Source organism: Perna viridis, chromosome 1 (assembly GCF_037379345.1).
Source record: "Perna viridis isolate PV_CMFRI_1.1 ecotype Kerala chromosome 1, ASM3737934v1, whole genome shotgun sequence".
Lineage (NCBI taxonomy): Eukaryota > Metazoa > Mollusca > Bivalvia > Mytilida > Mytilidae > Perna > Perna viridis.
Window position 1 is genome coordinate 34,323,705 of NC_142445.1, and position 12,943 is coordinate 34,336,647.

Sequence of the window (12,943 nt, forward strand, 5' to 3'; positions counted from 1 at the left end):
AAGTTTAAATCAACTCTTGTCGATACCTTCTAGCCGCGACAGTTCGTCATTGATAAAGGTGAGGACAAATTGCATTGGCTGTAATGTGGCTGACAGTCCTATTGTCCAACAAATAGTAATCAGATCACTGAACTTCACTAATAGATATCAATATTTATAATAGAGATACTATATCTTGATATGATAAGCTTTATCTGAACATTCTCATGTCATCTACATGGCAAACCAGGTAAGTTATCAGAAACCAAAGCCGCGAATTGAACCCTTTTCATCTATTTTTTTTTGTTTAACTGAAGAGTCCTTGTTCGATTTTTAGCTAATCTCTCATTGCCTTTCTACTATATTTAGAACCAAGTTGTATCCAGTTGGATTGTAAACCTTCTTTCCTTGGACAATTTATTTGATTTTGCGCAAAACTTGTAACAAATATCAAACTTCCACTAAGATATCGATTCGCTGTCAGAGTTTGTGAAAGCTAGAATACAATAGAATAATTTATTAAAACTGATCATCGGTCATACGTTGGGGAGTTTGGAATACATATATGATAGTTAATAATTAGCATACTACAGATGAAACAATAAAATGAAAATAAAATTTCTCTGACATTATTACACAGGAGCATGGTGATTACAGGGATCTTTGGGATTATTTTTTTTACTTTTGTGTATATATATATATGGACTTTGCAAGTTGGTTGATTACCTCCTCATTTTCATTTATCACTAATTAAATCAATTCATCTCGTTGTGAAAGGCAAAATTTAAACAAAAGTTTTCTAAAAAGTCCATGAGTGTTGTCTATAGTTTTCATTCAAGTAGAGAATGAATTTCATCTTCGATGCAATTAGCGTCGCACATATTGCATTTTCTGTCATCTGTTTCTTTTCTTATGACGACCTCTCTCTTTTTCTAATGAATGATAACTGATTCTAAAGGACATATAATATTTTCTTAAATCAAAATTCCTGATAGTGTTTACCTACACGAATCCATTTTTAAATAATGCAAACGTTTCCAATTTTCAACCTGTTCATTAATAAACTTCTCCAAGCCTTACTTTCACTTGCATTTGCATTTTTTCTATTAACAAAGTTTTAAATTTGTTTATAACATTAGACAATTCATTCGTTTCAATATTCAATTGATTTAGCAAAAAATATATATACTTGACAACCAACAGTTGTTTCCATTGTCAAACAATACTAACATAACATTTTCTTTATATGAATGAAGAATTATTTGATCACAACCAAGTAAGATACTTAATCGTATTTGTGAGAACGTCAACGCAAAAGGGATATCTTCCAAATTACCCAATGATATAATGTTGCATATTATTTGACGATTTACTATGATCTCCTGCTATTTGTTTCAAAAACTTGATATGGAGTTTCTCACAATAATTTTTTGCAGCCGACATATTAATAGAATACTCTTCTTTTTTTTGCGTTTGATCATATTTGAGAAGGGATTTATGATGCCCCACATTTGTCTTCCACATAACAAAACTGGTTGCATGTAATGGTCAAATAAATAAATTAAATATGTAACGTTGTGCTTTTATACACCCAAAGCATTTTATAAATTTAAAATATGCTTTTAATGCTCGCGTGTAAACCAGTCTAACAAATTGAAAATTCGCTAACAACAAAATTGCCAAACACTAATCCGATCCATAATCAAGTCAAGTCCACAACAAATCTGACAAAATATATATTACACCACCGGAGCAGCTGGTACCGCAATGGTCCTGACTTGATAAACGCATTTCATACGAAATGGTGGGTCAAGTCTTGGCTTTACAGCGCGCTAAACCCCTCTCTTCCATTGCGGCGTGAATATACCGGTGGTATTTAAAAAGAATTTCCATGCTATTTATTGCGTCATAAAAAAAAAAGGTTACTCATTGTATGAAATTAATACAGTACCAAAATATAAGTACGAACTAGAGCATTAATAAAGTCGACCTTATATGTGAATTTTACTTTTGGTGATTTACCTGATTTTGAAAAAAAAATTGTTGTTTTCTACTAATTCACCGAAGGTCCATATTTGTCACAATATAACGATAACTCATCCAAACCATGCTGCAAACCAGACTCAGATTTTGACAATAATATCAAATCATCCGCAAATAATTAAGTAGTACTCCATATAAGAATCATGCAAAATGTGATATATGGTTGGAGAGCCTACATATTTAAAAAAAAATGAAAAGTTTCACAATATATGCCAATGCAGATGTTCTACTATTTTAAAGCATTTTGTTCTTGATCTTATCCAAACCGACCACCTTTTTGTTCTTTAGTAATTTTAGACTTGTAATGATCTCATCTACGGTAAGTCTATTATCTAATTCACAGAATGTCATCCTACCATCATTCTTGTTAATCACATCGTTGAAATAACTGGTTTGTTTTCTTATATTATCATTAAGATTGAACAAATTTTGAAAATATTTCACCCATTCAACCGATTAATTTTTCTCTGAAGGGTCAGGTTTTTTGTCATCATCTTTTTAAGTTGCTAATAGTGTTAGCGACTTCTTGCACTCGTAATTTCTGTATTTAAGATTCGCATATGATTTGCATCAATGTGTAGTCATACGCCACATAATCCAGCAGATCTTCGCCGTGTTCACCACCAAAGCGTCGTAGTTCCAGATTCATATGAGATAAAAATGTACCTCTTAAATATCAAACACGTGTGTCGTACGTGTGTTTCTTGCTTGTATGAGAACGGGAAGGTTTCATGAAATGATCAGTGGGCTTTGGACATTACCCGGGTTAGCGAATTTGAAGACTTCAGTCTTTGATTTTTGTTAGTAATGGCGAATACTTTCAGAATCATTCTCATAAAGTCCAGTTAGTTTCTGTATGATACAAGATTTGAACTCTTTACATTTACATTTGCAAGTTTTTGCATTTTTCTGTGTTTATATAAGCTACCTCTAACTATAAGGTCGTTTGGATATTTAACATAGAGCTCACTTGTTCCACTTAAAATAGGAGCACGGACCAGTTGCACCGATAGGGTAAGCGTCCTCTGCTTTTCTAGAAATAACCGCCGAGTTGCTCATAAAAAGTCAAGTCTATGGTAGACGAAAGAGGAAAGGAAAACCACGACAGATTGAACAAATCAGTTTTCATAATGCAGATGGATACACCGTAACGATCCACGAGTTCATGATGCCGACGATAAGTTCTGTAGTGATGTCTTCAGTCTTGTAGCAACATGACCCTGTTCTAGTACTCCTACAACGTATTATTGGAATTGATGGCACCAAGTCAGAAAATAGCTTGTCAGACAAACTATTGCACTGCTGGAGTACCTGTTCCAGAAGCCTAGTTGTAAGAAGTCTAGCGCGACACAAAAAAGTCTGCGTAGTTACGGCAAGCTCTGACATAACGTATGTGTTGTGATATGAAAACTCCATGTGGAGGTACTGAAGGGATGTTGCCATGTATGAAAAGAAAGTTGACAATACGGAATGAAATGTCATCACGTTTGTCGTAAAGTTTGGTCAATAGTTTTCCCTTACCATCGATCTCTAAGTATAGGTCAAGATATGAGACTAACTTTACGGGGTCCGTAGTATCCTTCATCTAAAATTCTTTGGGGGTAGATGCGATGTATCAAATCTCTGAAACTATGATTTTGGAACGATAACACGTCATCTATATAACAGAGACTGAGATTAAAAGCTAATGGATGTTTCTTTTTTTTTTTGGACCAGATCAGCTATAATATCAGCCTAATAAGAGTGAAGGAATAGGTCAGTTAGTAGAGGAGTACAATTTGTCCCCATTTGAATGCCGACCGCTTGTTGAAAAACGCGTCCACCACACTGGACAAATATATTGTCGATAAAAAATTCGAACGTTTTGAAAACATCTTTGGTATTTTTGGAAGATGATTTTGAATTATTTTCTAACAAAGTATGAGGATTCTCTTACAAGAACTACATATCTATATCTACATTTACTGTCTTTTTTTTAGTAACAAGAAGTTAATGTTTTTGAGTCGGGATTTTATCTGAGTATGGGGAAGTATAAAGTTTTAACAGTTTATCAACAGTTTTAATGCTATTGTATTTTGATAATAATCTTGACTTAAGGGTTTCCAGAAGATCTTTCGAATTTTTCAGGATCCACGATGAATCAATACCACTACGGGAGTAACAAGTGTCGTGGTAGGACTGCAGACCCTCTTTGACAGCTGTGAGTATAGAAAGTTAAAAGTTTTGAAATAGGTTTGGTGGTACATTTTGCAGATCCAGCTATGCAGCGTTGTTCGTTTGGATTCTTGTGGAGTTTAGGAATCCAGTACAGTGACGGTAGATCACAATCATTGTCATTGGTAGGACCAAAAGAGGATAGCACAGATTTATGGTTTTCCACTATCTCCTTTTTGGTAGAAATATAGGTCTTATTACTGCTATTATTTTCTACGTCTACCTCTGATAATAAACATTAAATGTAATGGGTTTTGCAGACAAAATAATGTTGTTTTGGGCTTTGTCTACTGTTACGACAACCTATATCTCATCCGTAGCAAACATCCCTTCAGCTCCTGCGTATGGAGTGTTCATATCACAACTCAAACGTTATGATTTTTTAATATTAAAAATGGATTCTGTGATCATATTAGAAATCAAATTTGTAATCTCTGGCATAACGTATGAGTTGTGATATGAAAACTCTATACGCAAGTACTGAAGGGATGTTGCCACAGATGAAAGGAAAGTTGACAATTCTGAATGAAAAATCATCACGTTTGTCGTAAAAGTTTGGTCCATAGTTTTCCTTTACCATAGATTTCTAAGAGTAGATCAAAATATGAGGCAGACTTTACAGTGTTTGTAGTATTCTTTATCTCAGGTTCTTTGGGTTAGATGCGATGTATACGTCAAATAAAAAATATACCAATTGAATGGAATTGAATAGAAAATATCACATTCAAAAGAAAATGATTAAACTTTGCAACCAATACCATGCCATGCATTATTTAAATATACATCATTGAAAATTCATTTTAAGTGAAAATGACGATACTGGATTAGCATTCGCATTGAATACGAACGGCTGGTCCGGCTTATTGCTAGCCCAATCCGGTTTCGTGAAACATATATTGTAGGTTTGTTTACTTCCGGGTGTATATTAACCTCGTGGATAGCTTATGAAAAAAAAAACCAACCTTTCAGACTTAAGTGATTAAGGTAAGAGAACGTGGCTAACAAAAATAGTTCGCGATATTTCACCCTGTTTGTATGTAAGAATGTGATTTACGGTGCGTGTTTTATTAGAATTTACAAGTAAAATCACAATAAGGTTCCGCAAAGGTCATGATCTATTATTAAATGTGATGTTTACCATTTTTGCCAATTTTGGTATAGAAGTACATGTATGATTAGACAAGTGTAACCTGTATGAGGACGAAATATTGCAGTTTTACATCACCTTGGATTATAATTTTTCCTTATTGATTTAAATATGTGAGCTATATCGATACTTTCTTGATCTAACCTCAATCATTACTCAGTGTCTACTTCAAGGTTCCAGGAGTTGCCTGGTGCTTCAGTCGTAAGTTGTTTCAACAGTCAGTCACTAATTATTAGAGAAGAAGTTTTTCCAAAGGCCAAATAAAAAATTTACGTGTGGTTCCTGTCATTGACTGACCCTACCAATTTCTGGGAAAAAAATTTCTGAACTACCAACCCTGTATATTTTAGAAAGGTGACTTTCGTTCGATACAAGTTGTTTTGGCCATACTACCACCTGGGCCATAGTCACTTCGGCAATAGTTATCTTGGCCACAGTATATTTTGTCCACACATTTTTTAATATTGTCCTCAGCTTTAAATATTACACCAATTTGTATTAAAAAAACTCATGTAAGTAAAATAAAGATAAAATCAAAATTTATTAAATGAGAGGATTAATCATAAAAAGATAAACAGTATAACTGAGCAGATTGATTATCATTTATGTCTGATAAACATTAGCAAATAATGAATTGTTATAAACTAATGAGGAAACACCAATTATATTAATGAAGCAACACAGAAAATTTATGGAACAATAAATAACCAAGCTGTGTACCCAAGCTGATATCTAGATGAAAAAAAGGGAGGGAAGAGGAGAAAATTGCTGTTACTACACAAGCCGTTTGAGTAATGCTTTGAAGTTCCGACCAAACGACATAAAAAGGAGCCTAACATGCTAATCCCTTTCACTATTTATCATGGTGTTTCCATGTGTGCTATGCTACCAACATGTCTGACCATGGCAACATGCTCTTCAGTGTAATTCTTGTGAAAATTGGCAGCAGGTAAAACAGCTTGTTGCCTACATTGCCTGTACCTGGTTCATCAGTGACATCTGGACAGTACAGCAGTGGTCAGATTTTGGTCAGACTGTCAGAACGAACAATGACATTGAGGGTAATTTTTTCTTTATTTTTTATTTATCTATATACAACAGTTCTTGAAAAATTAATGAATTTTTTTAATGAATCTAAAAAAGTGTAAATTATTAGTAATAAAGCTACTGTGAAATTAGTCAGTATCCTAGTATATTTACTGTTTTATGTTAACTGAAATGTTGCCAAATATCCATCTATACGTTCTTAATATATTTTGCATTTTTTCAGGTTGGCACAGACTCTTTAATGGTAAAGCAGGTCGCACCAATTTCACTTTTACAAGATTGTGCCAGCTTTTCAGAAAGAAGGTAAGACTATCACCATCTTGCACCAACTTGTAGGTGAACAGCAAGTATCTCGCTACCAGAGAGATACCTACAAGAACCTTTAAGGCTGCCTGTCATTTCGGTGGTACCAATACCAAGACAACAGCATCAACACCAGAGACTTTCTCAGGGCTGTGGGGAATTTGTATTCTCCAGCCCTTCCAAATCCAGAAGACTTGCCATTGTGTGATTCTGATTCAGACTAAAGACTTGACTTTGAATTGACATAGTTGTGTACAATATGACAATGTATAATTAATAATTTAAAGTTGAAGACTTGATTAAATGTAGTGTTTCTTTATTATGAAAGTATATCTGTGCCAACTATCACCTTTTGTATTATAGTGCGTAAATTTGTTTTTGTATGGTTTGAGTCTGTGAATGGGTGTTAGAGCATGTGCTTTTTTGTTTTCAAATTGTGCTTAATATAGTGCTGATTAGAGCGAGTGCTGTGTGTGTGTTTTTTTTTGTAATTGTTGTATTCACTTTATGATGATTAACATACAAGAAAATTTGAATGTTCTTTCTTAAATTACTAGTATTTTAATCCTCTCCTTCGGTCACTAAAACATTGGTTATGCTATAGCATAGACCTGTAATTAAATATTATATAGTCCATTAAATGCACCGAAAACCGTGTATCTGAAATCAATTTTACCTAATTACACTCCAAAGATACAGAGTCCTCTTAAGTATGTGCAAGAGGTATATTATTTTTCTCCACATATCATTCTTTACAAAGATTTGCAGTTTGTATATCATCGATTCTGTATAACATAAAACACTATTTAACTCTAATAAAACTACTTTACCACCCAAAAAAAGATAACAATCATAATGAAACCAATTAAATGTTAATTTACTTATGATATATCATATGAATACATATTGAAAACTATGGCAGAAATGACTATGGCCGAGATGGACTATAGCCGAAAAGTACTGTGGCCGAAACGTTCTATGGTTGAGATGACTAGAAAGTCTTTCATTAACACTCTTGTAAGATCAGGGATTTCAATAGAAGCTGTTAGCTGGCAAAATTGGACAGCTTCTTGCTCATCTTTGGATGGCTACACTATTCTCAAAAATGGATTAACTCTTGCAAAATTTTCATTTGTTTACCTGCTACTTTTTATTTTTTTTCTTTATACTTACTTGTAAAATAATACCGACTTCCTTGCACATATTTTTTTTTTATTTGGGCTTATGTTGATAAGACTGTACTTCTAAGGTCAAAAGGCATGAAATATTCTTTTCTGCTAAATGACATAGTATGGATAAGGTATATAACCTATAAGTGAATACCTTTATTGTTTAGTTCATAATCAGTTTTTACCACCTACATGTGTACATGAAAGTGTTCATGTAAGTAATCTCACTCTTTACTGGAATCGTAGTGTTGATTTAATCCAAGCAATTTCATCAATACTCTTGTAAGATTACTGTGCAGGCTACCATCAAGACAATAATTCTCCTTGTTATGACCTATATTGTATGCCTGATGCATTGAACTAAGTTGGTTAGAACTTTCTTTCATATTTCAGGTGAAAAATTTTGTTATTCCCGTCTAAAAGTAAAAAGTTCCTCCCAACTCTTATCGTGCGTGATTTCACATGTACATATTAACTGTTCAAAATGTCAACAAAACAGGAGTTATATATAATTTTAGTCACTAATATTGTGTTGTTGAAAAATAAAAGCTGTAAATTTTGTTTTAATATATACATAAATGTGAAACTTCACTTCATCTTCATTTATGTTCTATCATTGATTTAGATAAATGAAACAATTGAAACACCTACAAGATACATGTACGAATGTATGAAAATTTGCTAAAGTTTCGAATCGCAACTATGTCCGCCATTACGAACTGTTTTAGTTCGTCATTACATGACAACGTACCTAAAGGTCAAAAGTCTAAAAATAAGTCAACAACTACAAAGAGTTGCAGTGATCGACTATTAAAGTCAAAATTTAAACCAGAGTGATCAAAGATATTTCCATGCATATACTACAAAGATGGGGCGATGTACTGCCGTGACTGCCAAGTTGCTGGACTTACCAATACATTTTCTATCGGAAGCAACGCATTCCTAAAAGATAATATACAGAAGCACATCAACACTGCTGATCATAAACGGGCAGTCCAGACCAAATCCATGAAGCTAGAATTTGAGCAAGGAGTGACTTCCTTGAGTTCTGGCAGTTTCACACTTTATGGCTGATGTCATGTGTTTAGTTTGTAGGGTTAGTAGAGTGTTTCAGAAGGAAGATCTTACTTTCACTGTTGTTAAGGAGGCTTTGGATCCTGCTTGTTCTGCTATATCTGACATGAAAACTACTCCAGGTCCTAGGTTGAAGTCATTCTTGTCTCAGGTTTCTACTGATGTTGAGGAGAAGGGTCATTTCATGTTCCATGGTGACTTGATCAAGTACAGTGCAGCTCAGAAGTCCAACTTTGACAATCTTAAGGTGAGGTTTATTGACCAGTTAGTTTCTAATCTTCAGAGTCGTTTCCCATCACAGGACATTTTCAATGCTCTTTCTATCTTTGATCCCAAGTTGATTCCAGAGAAGGGTAATCAGGAGCTTGTTTCCTATGGCAGTGTTCATGTGGATTTTCTTTGTAGGCATTTTGGACAGGACAAGGGTGAGTACAGTGCTTTGATCAGTGAGGTGTATTTTAGAGAGGAATGGTCTATGATGAGGCATGTTCTTGTAGGGTATAGAGGTTTGAGTATGGCAGATACTCTGTCTTCTTTGTTATCCAAGGGCAGTTTTTCTGATGACTATCCTAATGTTTCTAAATTGCTCTCTGTTTGTCTTCTTTCTGCTGTATCTTCTGTGGACTGTGAGAGGGGCTTTAGTAGGTACAATCTGATCAAGATCAGTCTGAGGAATAGGTTGAAGGTGGAATCAGTGAACACTCTTCTTAAAGTTTGTCTCCATCCTTCTGATATGGGTTCCTTTTGATTTTAAGAGGGCTTTCACTTTGTGGTGTATGGCTAAGGACAGGACGTTTATGCATTACTGATCAAGTAAACAGTGCTTTACATTCTTAGACACATGCCAACAATAGTAGCTGATGTATATAATTTTTAGATTTTTACACACATGATATGTATGACACAGTAACAAAGTATTTTTTTGCATTTTTTATTCATGAATAGTTGCTAATGTAGAAACTGTATGTTGTTATATATTTTTTATTAATATGAATTATCTGTTATTTATATACCAGTGCTAAAATAGAAATAAACATGTTATTATATGTATGTATATACATGCATGCTGATAAATTTGCAACGCGAGAAGAAAAACAGTATTGAGATTTAGTCTTACGCAAAAGTGACTAATGGGTTGAAAATCCTGGCTAAATCCTTGATTTTGAATTGCTCAGTGTGGGTGACTTGGATTCTCTAGGCATAAATGAAAATAAGTCAATCTACACCATATTTAAAATAAGCTTTTCGCAACACATGTGTTTGAACAGAATACAGAATGAACATTCTTCACTCCTTCTTTCACTAATTCTTGAATTATCATTCATACTTACATGTAATAATAAAACCTGCAAATTTGTCATGCCATATCTTGTTGGGTCAGATTTATTTCAAATGGAAATAAGGTTAAAAAAATAAAGCATTTAATTTGATGTTCTTATTCCATGTTTGAACAGTAACTTCTCCGTTTCATCAGAACATTTCTTCAGCTTAAGATAAGTTTCAACTAAGTGTCAATGGAGTCTCCAATTTTGATTTGTTAAAAATAAATTTTGGAACAGGATACTGATACTCTTGATCAACTTAAATGTACACCTGTGTATCCAGGGACAGGATATTTGTCTAAGAAAACATTATGGATTAAATGGGGCCCAGGAAAAAATACAAGCACAAATGAAAATTCCAACAAAATATTGTCCCTGCCTGAAATTTTCAAACTGTGCTGTTAAAAAGGGGACAAAATCAAAAGATCACATAAAATGCCTAAGGACCTTGCAAGACATTTTTTTATGCTCAGTCATTTATTAGTTTTGCAGTTATACATTTGGAACGAAGGTTGAGTTATAGTAACTTGATTTCATAAATACAATCAGTCATTCAGTCAGCAGGCTGATCTTTTGCAAAATATTTATAGGAAAAGTGAAATATTCTCAATAAAAGAAAATAAACATCAAAAGAAATACTTGCTTATTGTGCATATATTACATATAATTGATAAAATTGTTAGTGAATGATTGAACTTTGTTTCTCATCACCCTGGTTTTTTTCTGAAAGAGAAGTCACTTATCCCAGAGTTAGAAATAGTAGCCTGACCGCCAGCCCGAGACTGGCTAATTATAGCAAAAATTATTATAGCCATATAGTAAATATATTTAAAAATTGTATTCAGGACTGGCTAGAATTTGAGTGAGTTTCCTACCCTGCTTCTCCCCATTTCTCTCAAGTAGCTTGAGCCCTACTCTATATGAAATGAACACTGCAAATATATGGCAAGCCAAAGTGGACAAAAACGAGTATTTTCTAATATTAAAAAATGATTTTTTAATATTACAAATTCATTTTCTAATATTACAAATTAGATTTCTTATATCACAAAACACTTTTTTAATATTAAAAAATCATCTTTCAAAACTTCTATAATCACAGCTGTCAAATTGGGCCCCAAGTCCTACCACAATACTTGTTACTCCTGTAGTAGTATTTATTCAATGTGGATCCTGAAAAATTTGAAAGATCTTCTGGAGACCCTCAATTCAAGATTATTATCAGAACACAATAACATTAACACCTATGATTTTTCAACGCTTTATACTTATATTCCCCATACTCAGTTAAAATCCTTAATGTATTATACATTGTTGTTACTCCAAAAAAGACAGTACACCTAGATGCAAATATGTAGTACTTGGTAGATACTTTGTAAAAAATAATTCCAAATCATCTTCCAAATTTACCAAAGAAATTGTGTTCAAAATGCTCAATTTTTTTTATGGTTAACATATTTGTCCAGTATAGTGGGTGCGTTTTTCAACAAATGGTCAGCATTCCAATGGAAACAAATTATGCTCCTCTACTTATTGACCTATTCCTTCACTCTTATGAGGCTGACTTTATAGCTGATCTCATCCAAAAGAAGGAATATAGTTTAGCTAGATCTTTCAATCTCTGTCTTCATTATGTAGATGACATCTTATTGTTGAACAATCCTAGTTTCACGGATTTTGATACATTTCATCTACCGCAAAGAACTTGAGATAAAGGATACTACAGACACTGTGAAGTTAGCCTCATATCTTGACCTAAACTAAGAGATCGATGGTAAAGGAAAACTATTGACCAAACTATACCACAAATGTGATGACTTTTCATTCTGTATTGTCAACTTTCCTTTCATCTGTAGCAACATCCCTTTAGCACATGTGTATGGAATTTTAATATCATAACTCATAGGTATGCCAGAGGAAGAGGGTTATGTTGCTACAAATTTGAAGTCATCACTACAGAAGTTTTATGGTCGTCATGAATTCGTGGATTGTTAGGGTGTATCCATCTGTGCCATGAAAACTGATTTGTTCAACATGTTATAGTTTTTCTTTCCTCTTTCCTCTGCCCTGGAATTGACTTTTTATGAGCAACTAGATGGGTATTTCTAAAAAAGCAAAGAACGGTTACCCTACTGTTGCCCTGGGCCATTGCCCAGTTTTTAGTAGAATCAGAGTTGCCTATTTACTTTTTTTACTTTGTATGTATTATTTTAGCTATTTTATGCTCTTTGTTGTGCTTACCTGTTTTTCATGTCTGGTCTTTGTCCTTGGATTACATTCTGGTGATTTTTGCTAGAATCTTGGTTCTCTTGTTTACTGTACCCTTACAAATAATATAAAAAATAGAGGTCCAAATATAGAACATTTTGGGACACCTATAGTTATATTTTAAGGCTGTGACAAAATACAATTCCAAGCGACACATTTTTGTCTGTTACAAAGATATGATTGGAACCATATCTCTTATGGTTTCGAATTAAAAAAAAAAAATCAACATTTAAAAATGTTTGGTCCAATTTTTTTTTTTTTATTGGATTTCTTCTAGAAGTCGAAACCTGCATTTTTCATTCAGTATTTGAATATTTCTTGCTGTTTTTAAGTAACAAGGGGACAAACGATTCAATAATATCATTTTTGGAAGACTA

At 33.5% G+C, this 12,943-nt stretch overlaps 1 protein-coding gene and 1 pseudogene across 8 annotated transcripts in view; both read left to right on the plus strand.

Annotated features, from left to right (window-relative positions):
* Positions 1–214: 214 nt before the first annotated feature.
* LOC148628477 (hydroxymethylglutaryl-CoA synthase 1-like) overlaps positions 215–12,943 on the plus strand; it is a 44,812-nt gene continuing 32,083 nt past the window's right edge. For 2 of the 7 annotated variants that reach the window (XM_088588140.1, XM_088588213.1), the window contains exon 1: positions 5,068–5,220. The gene's annotated coding sequence lies outside the window, so the exon portion shown is untranslated. Of the gene's footprint in view, positions 230–4,149; positions 4,223–5,067; positions 5,221–5,315; positions 5,585–12,943 lie in introns of those variants that run through there. The other 5 variants (XM_088588158.1, XM_088588167.1, XM_088588149.1 and 2 more) reach the window with 5 other exon arrangements.
* Positions 6,294–10,022, plus strand: LOC148628478 (uncharacterized; annotated as a pseudogene). The gene is made up of 2 exons (XR_015923606.1): positions 6,294–6,444; positions 6,654–10,022. The product of XR_015923606.1 is annotated as an uncharacterized LOC148628478 (transcript).